The 16,821-nt window shown below is 31.0% G+C and overlaps 1 long non-coding RNA gene across 2 annotated transcripts; it reads left to right on the top strand.

The window, feature by feature from the left end:
• The first annotated feature begins 4,500 nt into the window (after positions 1 to 4,500).
• LOC139508236 (uncharacterized) lies at positions 4,501 to 16,037 on the top strand. 2 transcript variants are annotated; one of them, XR_011661136.1, is made up of 6 exons: positions 4,501 to 4,687; positions 8,500 to 8,560; positions 9,121 to 9,265; positions 12,032 to 12,097; positions 14,802 to 14,934; positions 15,689 to 16,037. It is a non-coding gene; the product is annotated as an uncharacterized lncRNA (long non-coding RNA). The 2 variants fall into 2 exon arrangements; XR_011661138.1 differs by lacking the exon at positions 14,802 to 14,934.
• Positions 16,038 to 16,821: the final 784 nt, after the last annotated feature.

Below are 16,821 nucleotides of genomic sequence, written 5' to 3'. Positions count from 1 at the left end.
CGATTCAATCTTTACCAAGATGTACGTAATTAGTGGTGAAGTGTCATGGAAATGGATAAAAAAACCCAAGGATATGGAAATGGATAAAAAAAACAAGGATAAAGATCCCTATACGATTCATAAGAAATTTTTAAAATGGAATACATTTGAAATAAATGTTATTTCTATTGAATTTATTTAGAGTGTTTTAAAACCAAACTTTCCTCCGTAAGTTAAATTTTATCAAATCCATCTCTTACTTTATCTTTTGTTTGAGCAAGTCGGCTAAATTAAGGCTTTACAGCTAATTTCCTAATGCATGTAAAGCAAAACTTTGGTTGACTTGATTGCTTAGTTTGTATAATTGTTTATACAAACTTTGTAAATAAGATTGACATCTTTAAACAATATGTATCGGCATAGTTTAACCTGTATTTATATAATTATTATATTTGAATTAAATTGGGTGTTATGATAATGATTGTACAAAAAAAACAAAAGCAAGCACGCTAACTAAAGTCTTGCTTTACATGCTTAAAAAAATACGCTGTAATAGATAAAAAAAAAATTATATCATACAGTGAAAATGCGCCGCATATACAATACTAATGAATCGCTCTACAGTGAAAATGAAAGAATAGTATCATTATTCGACAGTAAACATGACTCGCATAAAGAAAGCATCATAGTGGAATTCAGTTCAATATGAAGAAACTGAATGACAAAACCTATTCTACGTTATACAACTTTAATAATTGTGTTGAAATGAATATTTTTTCTGCAACAACATCTTACCTGTTAGTTATAAAAGACCTGCACGATCTGTTCGTGAAATGTCCTAAATATTCACCTATTTTGGTATATATTTCACAGCTATTTGGATTTAGGCGCGAAAAAAAAACCCGTTCGCATCTCTTACTTCGTTTTATTAGTATTATGTGTTTCTTAACATATACTTTTTAACTAATTTTCTTCATTTTCTTCAAAAATAACAAAAAAGTCGTCTGTTTATTTATCATTCTACATCAAAAATTTCTCACATATACAGTGAAAATGATATTTTAGGATCCGCACTTTACATACACTGGTCTTATTGTTAATTAAGTAAGCCGATTGTGATATTGCATCCAAGGATGTATAATCAATTAAGAATAGCCCTTCAAGAGCATATAAAATAAAGCAGTGTAAAACAAACTTGGACCAGTAGAGAAAGACCAATACCGTTTTTAAGGGTTACAATTTTTGTGTGTGTTGATTTTTATAACCACGGAGAAAGAAGTTGATATCTAAACCCTTTGCCATTTGTCCTTCCTTATTTCGATAAGCATTTTATGTACATTTTTTCTAATTTAAAAAAATAGAATGAAAATGGTGAATGTATCAAAGAGACACAAACACGACTAAAGAGCAGAAAACAGACTAAAACAAACAATGGGTCTCTTACACAGCGAGAAAATCCCGCACCCGGAAGCATGCTTCAGCTGGCCCCTAAACAAAATGTGTACTAGTTCAATGAAACTTCAAACATCGCACTTGACTCTGAATCCATTTTTCAGCAGAAATGTACTGTATTTTCGCTTTGCTTTAATTGAGAAAAGTGTTGGCATTTTTTTCTATTGAAATCTGTATTATTCCTGGAGTCAAAATTCATTTTGCAAAACATGGCAAAACGCTTGGTACTTTATTCATGAGATAAGTGTCAGGTAAATAGCATTTTTATTAAATATTTCGGATTATTTATTAGTCTTAAAACACATTTAATTATTGATAAACTCAATCAGCCTTAATGTAATTGTGCCACGTTGTAAGCTATCCAAATACTAGTAACAGCTATGTCTGTTTTTCCAAGTTTTAATTAATTTTCCTAACTGTAGACCTTAATGGAGAAAAAACGCACATTTATCATACATGTTTTAAATACATAAGCAATGAAAGGTAACTCTCCTTTAAAAAGTTGTGATTATTAACAGAAGCCACGAAGAGGAACCACTCTATCATCTGTGTCTGCCTCTTTTCTATCAAACAAGACAGAAATGTTTGCAATCAACTAATTTAAAAAGTAGTGCACCAGTGATGCACAACATTCTGTAGACAAAAACAAAAACTATAAACATAAAAACATTGATATGTTGACAACTTCAATTCAAGATTTCTAAACACAATTATATCTAACCACAACAATTGTAAGAGCTATTACATAAGGATCAATATATTACATCATTATGGAATTTAGGTTTACCAATCTTATATAACATTTATATAACATGGAAGAAACTGAAATCGTAGATGTGAGGCGAAATAACTTTTTTGCGGGTCTTATAATGGTACTACATGTATGTATACTGAACATCTAAATAAAGACATCCATAATGATTAAATGGTTTAAACAAAATCACACTACAAAACATTTGTTACAGTATACAAGTTGTTCATTGTTAAAAGGGGTTCATATCAATAACAAACAATGTTGTTTTTTGTTGTTGCATATTTATATACAAAGGAAGATAAATGAAAAAAGTACAGTCCTAAAACCAGGGTCATAAATTGAATCTATGCATATACATAAGAAGATGTGGCATGAGTGCAAATGAGACAACTCTCCATCCAAGTCACAATTTGTTAAAAAGTAAACCGTTATAGGTCAACGTACGTACGGCCTCCAACACAGATTCACACCGAACCTATAAATGGCACCAAAATGACAAGTGTAAAACCAACGGCCTAGTAAGCATAAAAAAACCGAGAAACGAGAAACACTTATGAACCACATCTATACAAACGACAACCACTGAATTAAAGTACAATTTATACTATACAAATCCTTACAACAAATGGATACTAATTCTGATATGATCAGCCAACAACAAAAAGTAAGAAAATGCATACTAATAAAAAAATAAGATAAGGAAAAAACATTAAAATTTTAATTTAATTTCATAATATTTGAGAATCCTCCTTTAGACATGAATTTGTATGCTGTAAATGAAACTGCAACAGTTTTCTGTAATAAAACTGAAACATTAAAAGTAATAGAAAGTGTGTTGAATACATTCAAACGGAGAATTGATTCGAAGAATTATCCCTATTATGATCTTTTATAATCAGGAAACCATTAAAAAGACTAATACCAAATTGGTTTGTTTAAGACAGACAGGATTTTTCATAATTAATTTTAACAAACAATGATGACCTTTCTGAGAGAGACACCATTTTGAATGTCACTTCCCTTTGACCCCTTTAACCTTTCATCTCAAATAGCAATTACGACATGGAGTTGCACTTGGAATACAAAAGGAAAAAAATCATCGAAATCGAATTTAAAATTAAAATGGACTTTCTAGATTAACAAAACATGTAAAACAGGTCATACAAGAATGTGTGACTTAAAAACAGAGACAAGAGATGGGATACAAAAAAAAAAAAAAAAAAAAATGAAATACACGACGAGTACCTGCATTTTAAACTTTAATATTTATAAACATGAATTGTGCTCTATTGTAAAATTGAGCTATCATGGATTAGACAAAGCAAAGAAAGTTGTTACACGTATTCATATTTTCTACATTTGTTTGGTATCATTACGGAGAATATTGAATTCTATTTAAGTTAACATTTAGCAAGTGCGTTTATACAAGATTTCGACCTTTGGACTATCAGAGACAAGTGCCAAGACTAAATGGGAGGTATAAATATACAAAATTGAAATCAGAACACGTAGAAAGTATGTTATATCATTATTGTTGACCTAGAAAAAAGACACAAAGAATAGTAGTTTATCATAACAGCAGAGATATAAATTACACATACGATCAGTTCCATTTGTTAATATGATTTATGGTTTTTAATTTTACAACTGGATTAATTAGGACGACTACTTATCTGTTCTTGTATATAATGCCATTTCCAAATCGATTCGATGTCAAATACTTTTTACGAAAAACGCAAATAAGAAATTGTTTCTTTAGGGATGTAACTCTCAAACGGTCTGAAAGAAAACATATGCAGCCTAATATGGTAATACATCATAATGAGATCTACTCATTTTCCAAATAGGTTCATGATATCTTCAAAAACAAGGAGGAAAGGGGGGGGGGGGGGAGGATGTCGAACAAAAAATGAATAAAAGGGAGATATTAATTATAAAGGGGATGCTGAAATCATACACAGGGTCAGTCTATGGTAAAACACTTCATGATGAGGTATAGTAATGGTCCATATATGATCATGATAAATTTTGAAGAAAAGAAAAAGAAAGAAAAACATGATAAACAATTTCAGGAATCTAATCTCCTCACGTATTGGAAAGACCTTAATTATCATAAATATCGATAATCAGGCAAACATGATTCACCCAATCCTATACCTTTTAGCTTATAATATAAGAAATTTATTAGGTTTTTTAGCCTTCTTATATAACTAACAAATTAAGACCGTGGGACCATACGGTCTAACAAATGTCTTATAGAAGCAATAATAAGTATCATAATCCGTACTTCATCAGCATAACTGTAAGACGTTACCGCATCCGTTTTAACTTTTATATGGTTTTATATGAGCAAGCTGTCGCCATTATCACGAAGACCAATAATGGCAGTATTTGACAGGGAGAAACAGATAAATAGTGAATATAGTTGTAAATTATACTATAAATTAGAATTCAGTCGAAAATAACACCTTGATGATCGAGATTGTTTAGTCTGCATAGTGGGTAAATAGTTTCGTGAAATCGGTAAAAAGAGCAACGTGCAAGAATTTTTTTTATTCCGTTCTGTGTATTTTTTTGTGGACCAATAGGCTAATAAGAGAGAGCCCGCTGCCCTTCGGAAATGGGTAATGATTCTCGTTACTGACTTTACAAATGGTGTACTCTTAAACTTAAGATTGTAGAGAGACATGATTATGTTTTATTGTATGGCATTGGATCTGTCAGCTGTCATGCATGTTGTTGAAAGAAGTTTAGGGTTATTAATTAACCAATTTTAAGCATTGTACAAATATACGTCCCCAATTCAAATGCATTGATCTTAAAAAAAAAAAGGGGGGGGGGGGGTTCCAACCTCCTGAACCCTCCCTCTGGATCCACCACTGGTACATATGTATATTCATGATATCTTTTAAGATTGTATTGTTAATAAGGGTAATTTACAAAATGTAGGCTACACAACTGAGTATATAATACCAGAACTCCATTACTAGAGGAAGTCTACAAGCTGTGTTATATATAGTCCGCAGGCAATCAGGTCACATTGTCCCAGCCTATTCACAGTGGAAATCACTGTACAATGTACATGATGTAGGTGGCCCTCCAAAATCTTGTTTTGCTACTTATGAATCATGGGTTTAAAATATTACCATAAAACAGACAGTTACTAAATAGTCTCTCTCAGTTTTAAGCTCACCTTTCCTAAAAAAACATGGATGGCAAAGCTAGATACATGTATAGAACATAGGGGTAAAATGGGATTATATCTGAAAATTAAAGCATTTAGAGCAAATCTGACATGGCGTAAAAATGTTTATTAGCTGTACATCTATCAGCCCTGAAATTTTCAGACAAACTCGTCAACTGATTGTTGGGTTGCTGCCACTATATTAGTAATTTTAGGGAACATTTGCAGTTATTGGTTATTTTCTTGAATATTATTATACATGTTATAGATAACGATTAACTGTTCACAGCAAAAAATTTCAGCGAAGTAAGATCTACAATTAAGTCAATATGACCAAAATTGAATGTATCCCTTAAGGAGTTATTGGCCTTTAAATATAAAAAAGAAGATGTGGTATGATTGCCAATGAGACAACTATCCACAAAAGACCAAAATGACACAAACATTAACAACTATAGGTCACCGTACGGCCTTCAACAATGAGCAAAGCCCATACCGCATAGTCAGCTATAAAAGGCCCCGATAAGACACGAGAAAATTAAAAGCCATTTTACACAGTTTGTTCATTTTGTTTGTTAGCTTTCAAAAATCTTCTTCTCTGAAACTACTGAACAAGTTGCAGGCAAACTTATTCTAAATGATCCTAAGTGTTTAATTTTGTGTTTTGTAAAAAAAAACATGGCCACCATGGCTTAAAAAAAAAAAAAGAACATTGGCGGATCCAGGGGGGGGGTTCTGGGGGTTGGAACCCCCCTTTTTTTTGGGCCGATCAATGCATTTGAATGGGGACATATACATGTAACTGGAACCCCCTTTTATCCTGGGTTTGGAACCCCCCTTTTAAAATGGCTGGATCCACCACTGTATAACATAGGTAAAAATGCAGTTTTTGTCTTAAAATGTATGTTTCAAAAACTGAAGCGTTTAGAGCAAATATATGTTATCAAAATTTAATTGTTCATTAGGTCAAGATTTATCAATCCTGAAATTTGCAGATGAATGGAACAACCAATTGTTGTGTTGCTGCCACTACATGTATATAGTAAATTTTGGAAAAATTGCTGTTTTTGGTTATTTTCTTGAATATTATTATAGATAAAGACTGTAAACAGCAAAAATGTTTAGCAAAGTTAAAAGACCAAAATTGTCAATTGACCACTTAAGGAGTTATTGCCCTTTAAAGACAACTTTGCACAATTTGTTCATCATATAAAATTAAAGATGTGGTGTAATTTCCAATGTGACAACTCTTCACAAAAGATCAAATGACACAGAAATAAACAACTATAGGTCACCATAAAGCCTTCAACAATGAGCAAACCCCATACTGCATAGTCAGCTTTAAAAGGCCCAGAAATGTCAAATGTAAAACAATTCAAACGAGAAAACTAACGGCCTTATTAATTTACAAGTAAATGAAAGAAAAACAAATATGTAACACAACAACAAACAAGAACCACTGAATTGCAGGCTCCTGACATGGGACAGGCACATACATACATGATGTGACAGGGTTAAACATGTTAGCGAGATCCCAACCCTCCCTAACATGGGACAGGCACATACATACATGATGTGACAGGGTTAAACATGTTAGCGAGATCCCAACCCTCCCTAACATAGGACAGTGGTGTAATAGTACAACATTGAATCGAACTATAAAAATCAGTTGAAAAAGGCTTAACTCATCAGATGGATACAAATAGAAATATATCTAACAAAAACAGAGTGAAAGTGGCTGGGCACTTATACATCCCAACAACAAAAAGACCATAAGTACAGATCTGAGAGTACTCACGGTTACTGACAGCTAGTTCAAAGCCATTAACAATTAATAAAAAAAAATCATGCATCTAAGACTAAATTATCAATCATTACACATCCAACATCACATGGATTTAGTGTAAAGACGATGTCACGTCATAAACAGTCGGAGAAAAACATGACCTTGTGCAATGCTAAGATAAGGTATCAACAGATTGTAGATCCATGAATTTGCATATATGTATATTATATATAACAATAATATTTAGTTTTCTATAGTTTACTGATAACAAAATCAATATTAATACCAATTCTTTTAGAATAAGTTTGCTAACTTTAAATAATCTTAATATTCAGCTGAAATTACTGAACAAATTTCAACCTAACTTGAGGTGAATTATAATTAGGGTATCTCCAATAAAGTTTATGTTTTATTTTCTGTTTTCCCGAAAAAAACATGTCCACCAGGGCTAAAAATAGAATATAGGGTAGAATGCAGTTTTTGGCTAAATAATTAATTATTTCAAAAACTAAAGCATTTAGAGCAAATCAGAGAAGGAGTTAAAGTGTAATTCATTAGGTCAAGGTCTACCCGCCCTGAAATTATCATCAGGGTAACTGATTTTTAGGTTATTGCCCCTGAATTGATCATTTAAGGAAAATTTGCAGTTTTCAATTATCTTGAATATTATTATAGATAAAGATATTAAACTGTAAACAGCAAATATGTTAAGCAAAGTAAGATCTGCAAATAAGTCTTCTGAACTAAATGTTCAATTTACCCTTAAGGAGTAATTGCCTTTTTCATTCCATTCTCAATATTATTATTTACAATTTGTTCTCTTAAATATTAAAAAATCTTCTCCTTTGAAATTGCTGAATTAAAATCCGCCAAACTTAGGCTGAATGAGCTTTAGAGTATCTAGTATAAATTTTGTGTTCTATTTCCTAGCATATAAAAAACAGCCCTATGGCTAAAAGGAAACTAAGGGGTAAAATGCATTTTTAATTTGAAAAGCAAAAATAATAATTGATGAAGATTTAAGCAAAAAATTACAGTTGAGAGCCTCTTGTTCATTAATTACAAGTATGTATTATATATTCATTAGAATCTGTCATTTTATTAGTGTTTTATAAGCATCCGCTTTTAATTTGCACATTTCCAATTCAATGGACCATGTTTTATCTTTATAAACGTTCGATGTGACTGTGTCACTGTGGGCCAATTAATTCACGGTGTGCTATGCATAAATTATCAAGACCCAGAATTGCAAAAAAAATATTGCTACATGTCATTTTCAATAGCTTTTTCCCTACTGAGGACTGTCTATAAAGCATGATGAATGTATGTCTTTTTTTTTTATAGATAAAATGCCTTTGTTTAGGAAAAGAGGCAGACCTTATTGCCCATGTTACATATGAAAGAGGTAAAAGGAAATTAAAGAAAGGTGTTCAGGTCATAAAAAAAATCAAACAGGAAACAAAACCTACATCTGGACTCTAGCTTGCTTCCAAATTTTCAGGAAATGACCTTAATTCAGATCCTCCTTGTTCAAGTTCAGTGCTTTGTATAGAATATTGCCATAAAATATTGGATGTGAAATACCTGAAAGTATAAGATGTCTACATGTTGATCTTTAATTACGAATGATGTTCTTGTACGATGATAACATTTTGAAAATGTTTTGACTTGTTTGTGATATCAAGAACTTTGTAATAATTTTCAATAATTCAGAGATTAATTTTTTTTTCATTAAAATCAAATACATTGTTACAATACATACAGGAGCAAATCGAACAAGTTGAGATATACGTATAAACACAATAAGATGTTGACAGATTGTTTCTGAAAAAATTCCAGTAGTACATTGTGTACTAGTACTGCTTTTTTCAAAGATAATATTGTAATGGTTTGGGAAAAAAATCCCTCTTAACTATTGAAAGTTAGATAACTATTCACATACATGAATGAATGTTTATTTTTTAGGTACAGATGCCCTTAAAGTTTTTGATGGAGTAAAGAGCAAGATACTATCCCATCCGGCAGTGATACCTTCATGACACTGTATGATTAATTTGACAAAGAATAACAATAGGACACCAACAGTTCACATATGAGAAGATGTTTTAGGGTAAACCACATACTGTGTAGGATGTTATAATGTCCCCTATGAAATGATGTCCAGAGGACATTATTTCATAGTAAATACATGGACAATATTTACTTATTTAGATGTGTCCTGGACACAATTTTCTATGAAAAAATGTCCTTGGGTATGAAAAAGTGTCTATGAACATGAACATTATTTAATACTATAATTCTGTACAGGTGGACACTTTTTTTCAGGACATTATATCCATCAGACATTTTTATGCCCCACCTACGATAGTAGAGGGGCATTATGTTTTCTGGTCTGTGCGTCCGTTCGTCCGTCCGTCTGTCCGTTCGTCCGTCTGTCCCGCTCCAGGTTAAAGTTTTTGGTCAAGGTAGTTTTTGATGAAGTTGAAGTCCAATCGACTTCAAACTTAGTACACATGTTCCCTTTGATATGATCTTTCTAATTTTAATGCCAAATTAAAGTTTTTACCCCAATTTCACGGTCCACTGAACATGGAAAATAATAGTGCGAGTGGGGCATTCGTGTACTGAGGACACATTCTTGTTTTGATATGATCAAAATATTAAATGATGTCCATTGCCTTGTTATTACTGGACATATTTTAACTTTAATACAGTGTTACCTTGACAGAGAGTTGTCTCATTGACACTCATATCTTCCTTATCTTCCTATTTATACTTTTAATATATATATACATGTGTGATGATTTAAATTGAAATAAAAAAGTGACAGATGCTGTTCAGTATTATTTTCCTTGAAGGACACAATTAAATAACAATAACTACAAAAAATTGTCCTGTAGGCATTTCATAACTGTTGCTGTAAAATGCTGTATACGTACGGGACAACATTCCATGGCAAATGGACAGTGTCTAATACCAAAATTCTATATTTTCTATTGCCTTCTTCTCATAATAAATATAGTATAGTTCTTCACATTTGATTTTATACTTAACACTCTTCTTCCTTTTTGTTCTTATCATTAGCTGGGTATTTCTTAAAACTTTAATTTCTCTCTATTTACTTCCATCCTTAATTTTTTGTTTACATATTTATATTAATCAATTTCTAATCAATCCTTCAGATTTTTATTAATATTCAAGTGTAATAAAACTTTTTAATGGCCTTTGTATTACTTCCCTTGGAGGACACAATTTAATAGTGACTACTATGAGAACTTGTCCTGTAGGTGAACACTTTTTCATAACTTTTGCAGTAAAATTCTGTCCAGTTGAGGGACAATATTTCATGGCAATGGACATTATTTAATACCAAAATTCTATGAAAAATTGTCCACATGGACACTATTATGTCTTACAACTGTACAGAAATTATTTAAATAATTTGAAATAAAGATATTAAGCAAAATTTTTAAAATATTGTTGGGCTTTAAATGACACAGAATTAACCACTATATGTCACCGTAAGCCTTCAACAAAGAACAAAACCAACACCACATAGTCAGCTATAAAAAGCCTCAAAACAAAAAATGTAAAACAATTCAAACGAGAAAAGTAATGGCTTAATTTATGTAAAAAATGATATGTAACACAGTCACAGCAACAAAAATCTACTACAGGCTCCTGACTTGTGACAGGCACATACGATTGTGAAGGGTTAAACTAGTTTGAAGGCACTAACCCTTCCCCTAACCTGGAAAAGTGGTGTAACAATACAACATAACAACAAACTATGAAAATCAGTTGAATTTTTTTTAACTCAGCTCAAGGATACAAATAGAAATACATCTAACAAAAAACAGAAAATTGACATGTATGGGTACTGGTACATCCCAACATAAAAATAGAAAAAAAAACAGCCTAATTAATGTACAAAAAAATGAACGAAAAACAAATATTCACAGTTACTGACAGCTAGTTCAAAGCCAATAACAACTTATAAAAAGAATCCTGCATCTAAGACTGATTTGTCAATCAATACAAATGCACCATCTACTGGATTTAGTAAACAGGTGTCATAAAGTAATTCAGAGAAAAAACATGAACTTGTGCAATGCCAAGATACAGGTATTGACAGATTGTAAGATCCATAAATGTTCATATGTATATAACTATAATATTAAGTTCGATTTTAATTAAATAATAAAAAATCAATATTATACCAATAAAAACAAAATTTAAAGACCTAATTACAGTGTTGATTTGGTAACTGTTTCAAATAAGTTTATTTAAAGGATCAATAATTTTACCTGGATCGTTTCTAAATTTCTGTGCTCGGAAAACAACATATGATCAACATATACATTTGACGTACTCATATTTGTTCTTTTTTTCATATGAGGCAGACTTCATACATGTACAGGAGCTTCTAAAGAGGTTTGAAAAGATGGAGATGTGGTATGATTACCAATGTGACAACTAGTCACAATTGATTTTGGGTAGAAGGGAAAATAAGTAATGCCTTCAACCATGAGTATAAAAGAGCCAAATCAGAAAAAATAATGGCTAGATTTAGGACCAAATAAATTGAAAACAATTTTAATGGAAACCAACCACTCAATTTCAGGCTCCTGGTTCCAGATTTGGGACAGGCACATATTAAATATTCTAATTTGAGATAACTTGTGAGCACTTAACCAAGAAATATTAACAATATGTAACAAAAAATCTCCCTTTGGCTTACATTCTTGCATAGATTTTCCCATTGGAAACTGACTGAATTAATTAAAAAAATACACATTTATTACTTTTTATTTTTCTCTTTCTTTATCAACTTAATTAATTTGCTATCATGTTATTGTTTCTTTGTTATTTTTAGGTGAAAATTTAGACAAGCAAAACATGCATTAAAGACTGGCAGTGTTGCTTGGATTTTCTTCAAATGGTAATATCTATAGTAACGTGTTTAATTCATACAAATGTTTTCATTGGCTATTTGTGTTGGCTGATAGATGTATCAATTCGTGCCATTTTTAGCTCATCTGACCCAAAGGGTCAAGGGAGTATTTCTCATCACTTGAAGTCCGTCGTAATTGTCTGTTAACTTTTACAAAAATCTTATCTGAAACTACTGAGCCAAATATAACCAAGCTTGTCCACAACCATCAGTAGGGTATCTAGTCCCAGGACCTGACATGCCAACCATCATAATTGCCATGCATGGTTGTTAAATAGTACAGAAGGGCAAATTCAAGTTTTTTTATTGTCTTAAAAATGCTATAGATAGAGAAATTATGGAAATTGCAGAAGTATTTAGGAGATATTGAACATAAAAATAGATTTTAACCATTTGTTTTTGTTTTTTTTATTGCATTTTCCCCTTAAGGTGGTACCTAACACTACAGGGAGATAACTCTGTAAGGTCAGCTAATGTTTTAATTACGTTGTGTTGTAAAGGGAATAATTAAGATTCTCAATGATTAAAATTGGTGTTTGTCAAACTGCTATATAACCAGTGTAATTTTCCTAACAAAACGGTTGGTTCAAAATTTTTGAAATTTTTATGTTTTTGTTGAAGGGTCAAAGTAAATACATTGTCAAAATTTTATGAAAATTGAACGAGCCAAATTAATTTTAGTGAAAGTGTTGGGTACCACCTTAAGGTGGCTTAAGAAAAAAATCAGCAAAAATTGAAACATTTGCTTTTTCATTTCAAATTTTATTTATTACACTTAGTGTTACTTTATGATATGGTTAAAAATCAACCAAAAAAACAATTCGTTTTGGCCCCAGAAGACTTTTTAAAATGTTTATATCATTGAAAATGCTCCAAATTATCATCCTTTGGTGAAAAAAATGCCATTTTTTGCATAAAAATTGAAATAACTTTTTTATCTCATCCACCGGTGACCTATATTTTTTTATTATTGTTTTCAAATGAACTGTACTTAAACTAAACTATTGAAAAATTTAAGCAATTTCAGTAATTTAGTTCTTTTTTTATTTTGATTTTACTTTTTTTTCTCCTATTAGTTCAACAGAAAAAAAGTACTTAAATTAACAGAAATACGTTCTTCTTTCAAATGACGATTGTGAGCTCAAATGAACGGTGACCCCATATTTTTTGTTTAATTTTTCTTTTAAGAATAGGATAAAGTTTATTTATGGGAAAGAAAAGCGAAATCCTATATTTAAAAAAAAATGATTTAGACCCACTAGCCCCCTTATTATAACAAAAGCTATAATAGAAGAGAAGCTTACCATAGAAAAAAATTTTTAAAAGACCAACAGACAACCAATTGTGTAAAACATGTTACACTAAAGACCGACCCTATTACAAACTGGAGGTGATCTAGAAGGGTAGGCAGGTCCCTGCTTCACATATGACACCTGTATAGATGTAGAGAAAATTTAAATATAAAAAATGGTCTAGTTTCTGGTGTCAAAATTTATGAAACCTGAAACTATTAAATGTTTCTCTATGTTTGGGACAGAATTAGGTATGTGTTTATGTGAATCACTAACTTATGCAAGACAGGCCCTACACCTGACAACCTCACATTTTTTTAGTTTCTTTGTTGATTTCATAGGTATAGGGAAACCATGAATTTAAATATCAATCAAAGTAAAAAATATCGTGTGGTCTGGTGTGTTTTTGTTGCATCGCATATAATATGTGTTATCCCTTTAAAAGAAAGTTTTCTTACGTTGACAATATTCTTGTTCACAAAATAAAACAAAATATTTTTTCGTATTATACTAAATTAACTACAGCAATCAAAAAATTGTTAAATTTTACAGATTTTTTAGATTACTACTGGTACGAGACAACACTATTTTTAACATTTGACCTTTGTTTTTAATTTTGTTAAAGCATAAAATTTTAATTATCACATATATTTTGAAATTGTAATATAATCTAGAATGTAATGATATCTCATACATATTAAAGTTTTTATTTAATATATGAAAGTATAATGCATAATACAACCACCCACATAAAAAAAAATTAATTACCTTCCCTGGGGAACATAGTATTTTCTGGAACTGTCCTTAATGTTTTCTTGGGGAATAAAGTTTTTTCTGGAGCAGCCCTTAATGTTTTAATATAAAAAAATATCTATTTCAAGTTGATAAACACAAAAAAATCTGTGATATAGTCTATATTACTCCAATCCAGGTTTTACCCTTGTTCTATGTGTATGTTACATACAAACGTATAAAAAAGAAAAGATGTGGTGTTAAGTTTGCCAATGAGACAATTCTCCACCAGAGACCTAATGATGTAGATGTTAATGATAAACCACACATTGAAATGCCTACCTGCTCTTTCTGGATATGACATGAAATTTCATTATTGAAACGAAAACAAATGTAGAGTTTAGTATGACATCCATCATCACTGAACTAGTACATATTTTTGTTTAGGGACCAGCTATTAAAAGCAGGCTTCAGGGCGCGGGATTTTCTTGTTGTATTGAAGACCCATTGGTGGCCTTTGGCTGCTTTCTGCTCTTTGGTCGGGTTGTTGTCTCTTCACAAAAAATCCCCATTTTCATTCTGATTTTTACATTTTACCATCTGTAGCTAACATTATTTTTATATACTCTTCATAGATAAGTTTTTGCAAATTTAACTATCTATTGCAGATGGATTCTATAGTCAGAGGAGAGATGTGATCTTTATTAAGGTCAAGTTACAGTAAATGGGCTATGTCACAGATTTCAGTCAAATTTTGCATATATACAACTCTGGCTCTATGAACTTGTGAAAACCTAACAAGTAATGCATTTATCTTATTTATCATTTGAAATATTACTGATTGAAATCTTTCAAATGAGTGAACATTTGTATAGAAAGCCCTTAAAAATCGGCAAAAACCTTCCAAAATCTGGCTTAAAATTCATCAAATCTCTGATTCTTCTCCATAGTTTTTTTTTTAAAACTATATGTTGTTGGTACATAAATTTCCGTTTTGATGTTGCAAAATAAATATAAGGTCACGGACTTCGTTTGTACAATCAAAATCTGCAACATAAAAAAAGAAGATGTGGTTATAATGATTGCCAATGAAACAACTCTCCGCAAGAGACCAAAATGACACAGAAATTAACAACTACAGGTCAGTGTATGGCCTTCAACAATGAGCAAAGCACATACCACATAATCAGCTATAAAAGGCCCCAAAATGACAATGTAAAACAATTCAAACGAGAAAACTAACGGCCTAATTTATGTACAAAAAATGAACAAAAAACAAATATGTAACACATAAACAAATGAAATCCACTGAATTACAGGTTCCTGACTTGGGACAGGCACATATATAGAGAATGTGGAGGGGTGAAACATGTTAGAGGGATCCAATCCCTCCCCTAATCTGGGACAGTGGTGCTATAGCCCATTTACTGTTCCTTGACCTTAAAATAGATTGATAATTCAAATTGAAAAACTCAATTTTAGCACTAACAGGTTGTTTTGCATTTTATTTATTAAAAATGTTATAATAGCCATGAAACAATAATTTTATTTTCAGGTCATTTAAGAAGAAAATTGATAGAGGAAAGATACAGATATGCAGGAATTTAATATTTGAAATGCACTTAATATTTCTTTTGTATATGACCACCAAATTTTGACTGTCATTATTATGTCTGCCATATAAACAAATATATCTTGTAAAATTTATTCATTAGAGGAAGCTTAAATAACAAATATCTAACCACATTAGGGGGTGCATATACACATAACTAAAAAAAGGCTATTTTAGTCCAGTCAATCTAGCATAAATTTGACCCTAACCTGAAAGTAATTGCAACAGAAGATTTTTAAGGTTTAATCTTTAGCATTATACCCCAAATATGCACAGAACAAAGTCTCATAAAATCTTACTGGAGGAAGACTAAAAAAATCACCATATAAAATTCCTATGGAGATTTGCATTGTAAAGGGATATAACTCTTGCAAAAATGGCAGAAATATCAATAAAAATTGACACAAAATAATAATAATAACTTTGCCGCTTATATTCATCAGAATGTATTGATTCTTGGGTTTTTTTTAGCAGTCTTTAGAGTATAAAAAACAATTCTAAAGGTGTTTTCATATCTTTTATCAAGCTATAATCTAGATTTCGTAATTCATTAGTTGACCATTTATTAAATTTTTCAACATGTCAAGGAAAAGAATCTCAAATTTAATGAAAATAATTAAGCATGTATTCTTTTTTTAGTGGTTTAAAGTTTCTTTAGACAAGTAAGATGCTGAAAAATATAATATACAGATATAGATAATTTCAAATTTTTACATTATTTTTTCAAAATGGTCACAAAGCTTCTAATTTGCAATTTCTTCAATGAAAATGCACACAAAAAATAAAACTACCCACAACACTTTGGTTTTGTACATTTCATGAGCAGAAGATTATATGATTTAGTTAAAAAACCAACTTATAACCCATCAAAGTTTCATACTTTACATAAATTTAAAGAAAATCAACCAAAAACTGACCAAAAAAGACATTTTTGTGAGTTATCTCCCCCTTTGCTGATTTTGAGTTTTCCTCAAGTTAGATTTTATGGGACTTTTTTCTGTGTATATTAAGGGCATAATGCTATAGATTAGAACTAAAACATTTTCTGTTGCAATTAGTTTGGGGCTAAATCTTAG

The sequence above is a fragment of the Mytilus edulis genome, unplaced genomic scaffold (genome assembly GCF_963676685.1).
Source record: "Mytilus edulis unplaced genomic scaffold, xbMytEdul2.2 SCAFFOLD_199, whole genome shotgun sequence".
NCBI lineage: Eukaryota > Metazoa > Mollusca > Bivalvia > Mytilida > Mytilidae > Mytilus > Mytilus edulis.
The sequence above is the reverse complement of the archived record's forward strand: the minus strand, read 5'-3'. Positions and strand labels throughout refer to the sequence as shown.